The sequence below is a fragment of the Toxorhynchites rutilus genome, chromosome 1 (assembly GCF_029784135.1).
Source record: "Toxorhynchites rutilus septentrionalis strain SRP chromosome 1, ASM2978413v1, whole genome shotgun sequence".
Taxonomy (NCBI): domain Eukaryota; kingdom Metazoa; phylum Arthropoda; class Insecta; order Diptera; family Culicidae; genus Toxorhynchites; species Toxorhynchites rutilus.
In genome coordinates this window covers 205,464,941-205,471,662 of record NC_073744.1, presented here as the reverse complement: position 1 = coordinate 205,471,662, position 6,722 = coordinate 205,464,941, and the positions used below count along the sequence as shown (strand labels likewise).

At 43.8% G+C, this 6,722-nt stretch overlaps 1 long non-coding RNA gene across 1 annotated transcript; it reads left to right on the top strand.

The window, feature by feature from the left end:
- The first annotated feature begins 3,223 nt into the window (after positions 1 to 3,223).
- Positions 3,224 to 6,246, top strand: LOC129764480 (uncharacterized). The gene is made up of 3 exons (XR_008741159.1): positions 3,224 to 3,744; positions 4,532 to 5,319; positions 5,463 to 6,246. It is a non-coding gene; the product is annotated as an uncharacterized LOC129764480 (long non-coding RNA).
- Positions 6,247 to 6,722: the final 476 nt, after the last annotated feature.

Here is a 6,722-nt window from a genome sequence, read left to right as displayed (position 1 = left end):
CCCTTCTAATAAAATCTTTATCAACGTTGAACATTTTAACTGGGCCCTCGTCGAAACTTTGGGAATAATAATGTTTCGCCATCATCCAAGTCATCTTCTATCCTTTGATTCTGATAAGTACATGCTATCGGCAAATGTTCTTAATATGCAATAGCTACTAATATGCATCGACTCATCTTGTCCGTGCTATGTATTTGAAATCCCATAATTTTTCGTTACATTTTTCTTAAGGTGACCCTCCTACAAAGAAATCAAAGACGTAGTGCTACGTCAAAAACTAAATCTTCATAACTAAGTTAAACACAAATATCTACGTCAAGAGGTAGAATGTAGTTAGGGAAAGGCGGCGATCTCACTCACACACTCCACCATCTACACCACCCTGGTTCCATTACGCTGCGTTTTACCTTAATTGATTCGTTGACCTGCTGATAGATTATTTGTTATAAAACTTTGACTTTAGCAGATACTTAAGGAAGATTTACGCTATATAAATCAATCATCAGCCAAGCCGTGTTGCGACAACCGTCTCCACGTCGTCACCGAGTAATGGTGTGATCGGGTGATCCCTCGACGTAACCAACTCAGAAGTCTGAGTGCCAGATCATTTCTATTGTTCATTTTGAATTGTGTTAGGAACCACGTTAGAAGCAAATGATTGATCTGTATTTAATTAATTAATCTTTACATATTTTTTCATGAAGGTGATGCGTTAAATAATTTTGCACTAATAGTTCTTTAAAAATTGCATTTCATTAATAGAACGTACAAACAATAATTATTGAATTCGAAAACTGGATAATTCAATCCATTATATTCCCACTGGAATGTAAGTATTTACTGAAATAAGTAACCATTGCGGAAACTAACTTGAATAAAAAAATACAGCTTTGATGCTTCTCGCTGATTGTCAGTCACAGCAGTACCTTCTTGGAGAACTTGGTGTGTGAAATAAACTTCACTTCGGAGCGCACTTCCTTCGTGGGGGAAGTAGAATATGAATTGCCCTGGCAGTCGTTACCATTCAAGGTGAGATAGGTCTCTTCGTCCATAACCACCGCCACGTCGTGATTCGCCGGGTAAATCGACTGCAGCTCCGAGATCAGTCGACTTCCTTCACTGATTGGCCGATTGCACCGACCTCCCGGCCAAGCGCACGCAGCGATGCAGCCACCTTTCCCTCGATCTTGCTCTTCAGCATCCTATGGAGGTTCTTGTCGCTCAGGGTCGTCAGCCGTCCTGAACCGGGGTTTCTTTCGATGCTCTGATTGTTTTCCAATAGTGCCAAAATGTTGTAGATGTCGGAACGGGCGTATCCGGCGACCACAAAGTGCCGCACGATGTCCGGTTTTGAAGCGGCGGGGTACCGTTCTTTGGACGCGCACACTTCTGAACGGAGTAGCTTCACTGTTTTCGCCATTATGGTTAGAGTACGAATGATAGAGCTGTCAATTTTATTTCTGCTGACTCATGGGTTACTATGATTGATGCTGCGTGGGTAGTTTCGTCAGTGCGTGTAAAGGTAAACTCATGAAAAATCGGCAATTGTTGTCCATTTTTTTAATGCAAACGTTAAAACGGTTCCCGGAATAAATCGCACCAGAAAACAACTGCAACTGAAACCGTGCGCGAGTATACGTGAATTGTGATTTTGCACCGGACAAACGTAATGCATCAGGCAAACGTATGCCGTCCGACGCTCGCTAGTGCTCGGTGAGACCTTGCTAAAGGATCGTATGCTATTTTTTTTTTATCCATAATATATATTTTTATTAAGGCTCATATGGCGTCAACCTGACGGGGCCGGGAGTATGTTAGTAATATGTAACCGATTACTCGCGGTTGGCTCGAGGTTAGTATTACAAGTGTTCTCATAATTGGTATGTTGCAGTCTTCGATGCTCTGTACGTGTGCCCGACACGGGATACTTTCTATTGGGATGCAGCTGACCATTAATCAGCAACGCGCCCCTAGTCTGTACCCCATATCTAGCGTAGTGCGTCTTTCTCGACTCGAGGAATCCAGGATAGAATGGTCACTAGCCGGCGCAAACATCAGCTCGTGTAGAGTTGTCATGAGCGGTACAACCTTTGGCTCTTGTTGAATGATCAGTGGACTGCACAACCTTTGGCCCGTGTATCTGTAAAGAGTGTGTGTATGTATTGCCGCGACTAAGTAAAAGTTTATAGATCGGATAGGAGGGATATGAAACAGGGACACAACGAAGGAAACATCATTAAACGTTGACATCGGCGTTTCTGAGGAACAGGTATAGATGAAGCAGTAGATCAGGATCACGGCTACCTAAGATATCCCGGACGGGGATATCCGATTGTCTGCCTTTTGCTCTCAGTGCTCTAGAGAGCTGAGAGCGAGCAGCATGGAACCGGATACACGACCAGACAATATGCTCGATGTCGGGGTAGCCATCGCCACAATCACAAAGATTGTTTGCTGCGAGCCCAATGCGATAGAGATGCGGATCGTATGCTATGTTTCAAACTAACCGGCCAATCGGTGGAACCAAGTATGTGTGCAAGATACTGCCGCTTCCCACGGTGGGTCGGCTACGGTTTCGGATCGCGTCGTCTTGGCGTCTTGGACCCCCAATTTCCACGCCACATTATTTGAAGCCTATTATTACACTTTTTCTGAGCAGCCGTTTCTGTAACAGTTGTTTTCTAGAGCGCGTTTTGATTGGTCGTTTCGCAATAGCAATCAAAACCAAGGAGCCTGGGGAATTGTCATTGTAAATATATGCAACTTGGAGGCATTTTGACGTAGGACTACGTCTTTCATTTGAACTTTCCACTAATTTATATAGGAGTATTCGAGTTCCAGAAAATCGTTCAAGTGGTTCTAGATCTCAAGATCATTTTGATATCAAGACATCCTTTTAACGACTCCCAAAATATAACAAAATATTCTTCAATTTGCAACCTGGAAGCCGATATGCTCTCCACCGTCAGTCTGCGAGTGAGCAGTTGAAGCCGCTTATTGAAACCAAACGCACCGTTCGCTGCGTCCTGACACTATGTGACATGGTGACAATCTTACCAACACCGCGTATCCGATATTTACGTCTGGCGAACACACACACACACACGGTGCACGGTGGTGTGTGGTGGTGATGTCGATCCGATGTCACCAAACGAAAGCCAGTTGTCGCGGATGACGATCTCTCACGCCACGGCTTTAAGAGCTAGTTGGAGCTAGTGTATCGTATGATCAGCCGCGGCATCAAGCGCGAGTTAGAGAGCGAATTAACCGGGGCTTCGGAAAACGGAAGAGATTTTTTACAGTTCATCCATCGCTTAGCCAAGGAACGAACGCTCCAGAAGTGCAAAGTATGGTGTGCCCAGCATTGCGGCGGCGGCATTGCCATTGATCCGCGCGGGATTCTCGGTTTCGGATTGCAGTGAGTGAACGTGTGTGTTTGTGCGCGCGAGTGTGTGATCTCCTTTGGGGTGTCCCGTATTGTAATTGCTCTTCTCTGAATCCATTTTTTCCGACCCGAGATATGATCATCACTTTTGAGGGCGGCATTTCTCTCGCTTTTGGTGTGGCATAGAGAGCAGTTTTTTTTTCTGCTGGCAGGAATAAAGTGTCGATTACCAAAAATATACAAGTGACGTCGGTGGCGGTGGTGGCGTCTGAAAATCGATGGTGTTTCGGTCGGAAATAGCAACCCGAGTGGATGGAAGGGGGAAAGGCATCCGGCAAAGGGGTCCGGTATGAGTGTGGGTTTGTAGAAACAGTAGTTAATGCCGCGTTTGGCTGTGATTCTGTAATCACGATGGCATCACATTCTGTGGCGACACTTGTTGCGATCGATTACGTGAAGAACTGACTGATCGCTCTTGTTTCATGGTGAACGCCATATTCGAGTCAAGATCAAGCATGTGAATCGCATGTGTGAAAAGAAAGAAGGAATAAGTGGACTAACAGAGTAGACTGTGAAACATGGCGGAGGGCAGCGAGCGATCGAGCGATCGGTGATCTGCGGGGCGCTATACCGTCTCTAGGCCAGAAGCATGCGTTGGGTTTATTTTTATAGTCTAGGCTATCTTATTTTACTTTTCTCGACTGTCTAGCTGACACAAACCCGGTACGCGGTGGGTCTGGCGGAGGAATTTCTCCCACGTTATCAAGTATCATATTTCGTCAAGTGTCGACATTCATATTTCTCACGATTGACTGATAATAGAAAATAGAACTGTGCTGTCCGTTTCTCAACTCGATATGTGATTCAGCTCTCCAGAGGAGAAAAGAAAATATTGTATCAGACTTAATACGAGCCAAAACATGCCATTTCTTTCTACACATGCCGTTGATTTGAAAATGTCTCTTGGCAAGTGATATCTTTCTTCTTGTACGTGTACATTTTTGTTTTTTTTTCTGTTTCGTTGGCGGCGGTGGTGGCAGTGATCGTTTGACTACCTCACTAGGTATAATGAAACCCGCCGCAATTAGTGTGTGCGCGCGCGTTGATCGCTATTGTTTATGCCCGAAAATATCATTCTATCCCCAGCTGAAGCAGCAGCAGTGGTAGTCCACCTCGAAGTATTTCTCGAAGCTGTTTACGTGTGGTTAATGAGTTGTTGTGGCAATACATGCCCTCTGTGGGCGATAAGCGCCAGAATAAGTGCAATCAATTGATACAACAAGCAGTACGTGGTTATTTTATTCAATTCCGACAAAACAAGGTCATGATGTTACCATGCTTTCGGGTGTGATATTGGGAAGGCAGCGAAAAAGAAAGTGTGAATGTGTCAACGTGAATTACGGCTCAAGTGTTAGCTTGCACTTGGTTCAAGATCAGCGTGGGCGGATCGAGAGACGGCGTGGTGGAGGCAAAGCAATGAAAACCTTGACGACCCTCAACACACTTGAAGAGGAGCTGTGATGACGACATTTGGCGGTGCTCGGCGCGTTCGAATCAAGTGAGTGGTCGAAAGCTAGCAAAATAGAATAGGTTACAGAATTGCTTCTCTAACCAGGAAGTTTGAGAAGAATATAGCATCAGAGTGTAATTACATTCAAGGTGGGTGTTACACCAGAAGAAATTGTCATCACTCAGGTTAAGAATAGTTCTACGACATCTGTGGAACAACATACCAACAACATCACCAGCGGGAAGTAATGCGAGGATCGTTCTGATGTGTGTATGCAGTATAAAAACTGATCCGTAATTGACGACGTTGTTGTTATTGTTGGCGGGAGGAGCTATTGATTTGAAGTGTGAGCGGTTTTCATTCGATGGATTATCCAAATGGCTTACATTTCGACGCAACAGGGCGTTATTTCGCAAGGATTGAGGTGAGAGACCAGTATTGGATAGTGGGTTTTGGTGCCACTGGTTCTGCACCGTAACAATGCTTCCCGCAGCAATCATTACTAACGTTAAAACCATGTTATTATTATTGGAACGTTTTATGAGAATCTTCTATTGTTTGAAACAGTGCTGGCAGTCTTCTTCTGTCAGCTTCTTCGAGTCACGTGCTGTTAACTCATCGACAGATTCAATGGACTCCACGGTGATGAAACAACCGAAGGTTGAAAACCTGTTTAATGAAGATTTGAGAAAAAAGATTTGAGGTGTTGCTATACTGCAATATGTAAAGGATACAGAGGCTATAGGTACAAAGGGTCTTTAAGGTACAAAGAGTGACAATACCACTGTCACGTAAAAAAAATTACTAAATGTCAATACAACAATGTCACAAGGTCAAAAGTAATTGTAGAATAGCAATGATCTGACTAACTCACTCCACCATCTACGTCGCATATATTTCATTCAAACTGACTGGATGTTAAATAATTTGATAGAGCGAATTATTGCAAATAATTTCGCGTTGCATACAAAATTCACGAGAACTAAACCTGGAAGAAAATTTGCATAACACAGAATTTACTCTCGCATTCGCTCGAAAAACATAATTCCTTTATTTGTTAAATTGTTTGCTTGTTTCACTATCTCTACTCTTGGTGTTTTGAGTTAAAAATTCGTCATCTGATTGTGTAGATTATAACATTTACCAAGAGAACGATTTTGCGTAACCTGCATTAAATTTCGTCGGGTGAATACTACCGCTTGATAATCATTTTTCCGGACGAATTGTTTATACATATCATTCAATAAAAGTGGTTAACAAATGCCAAATTTGCGGTGAAGGGTGTGTCACATCAAATTGCATCACAGAAAAAACGCTGTAGAAATTCGCCCAGTAGATCGATCCTTTTGAAAATTTTAGACAGTAAAATAAAAACTATTAAACAACTTTTGGCATTTTCTTTTTATTCATACTTCGAGCCCAAGCCCGTATGCTCGCACCTTCCTCTTTACCCCGTCCATAAGGTTCTGTACAACGTCAGGTTGTAGTTTTTTTTGAACAGAAATCCATTTTCTCTTTAAGTCCGCCTCCGATTTGACAACTTTTGGGTTCTTCCGGAGGGCCTGCTTCATAATCGCCCAATATTTCTCTATTGGGCGAAGCTCCGGCGCGTTGGACGGGTTCATTTCCTTTGGCACGAAGGTAACCCCGTTGGCTTCGTACCACTCCAACACGTCCTTTGAATAGTGGCACGAAGCGAGATCCGGCCAGAAGATGGTCGGGCCCTCGTGCTGCTTCAATAGTGGAAGTAAGCGCTTCTGTAGGCACTCCTTAAGGTAAACCTGTCCGTTTACCGTGCCGGTCATCACGAAGGGGGCGCTCCGCTTT